The sequence below is a fragment of the Lupinus angustifolius genome, unplaced genomic scaffold, assembly GCF_001865875.1.
Source record: "Lupinus angustifolius cultivar Tanjil unplaced genomic scaffold, LupAngTanjil_v1.0 Scaffold_164_6, whole genome shotgun sequence".
Lineage (NCBI taxonomy): Eukaryota > Viridiplantae > Streptophyta > Magnoliopsida > Fabales > Fabaceae > Lupinus > Lupinus angustifolius.
Genome location: NW_017726231.1, coordinates 112,902 through 113,247, shown reverse-complemented (window position 1 = coordinate 113,247; position 346 = coordinate 112,902).

The following is a 346-nucleotide window of genomic DNA, read 5'->3' as shown; positions in this document are numbered from 1 at the left end:
CCCCCCCCTTCTAGGTGTATTGTAACCACTGATACCTAACAAGAACAATACAAAAGAGGACTGCTGAGGGGAGTCAGCAAATACAAGCTAGATTTGTGCAAGTACTGTGTGCTTGGAAAACAGACATGAGTTAGTTTCAAGGCTGGCCAACACAGGACTGAGGGCATTCTAGATTATGTCCATACTGATTGATGTATGGGGACCCACTCAGGAACCATCCCTAGGAGGTTCTAGGAATTTTGTTACCTTCGTTGATGACTTTTCTCGCAAGGTATGGGTATATTTTTTGAAGCATAAGTCAGAAGTCTTTGCCAAGTTCAAGGTTTGGAAGGCAGAGGTAGAGAAC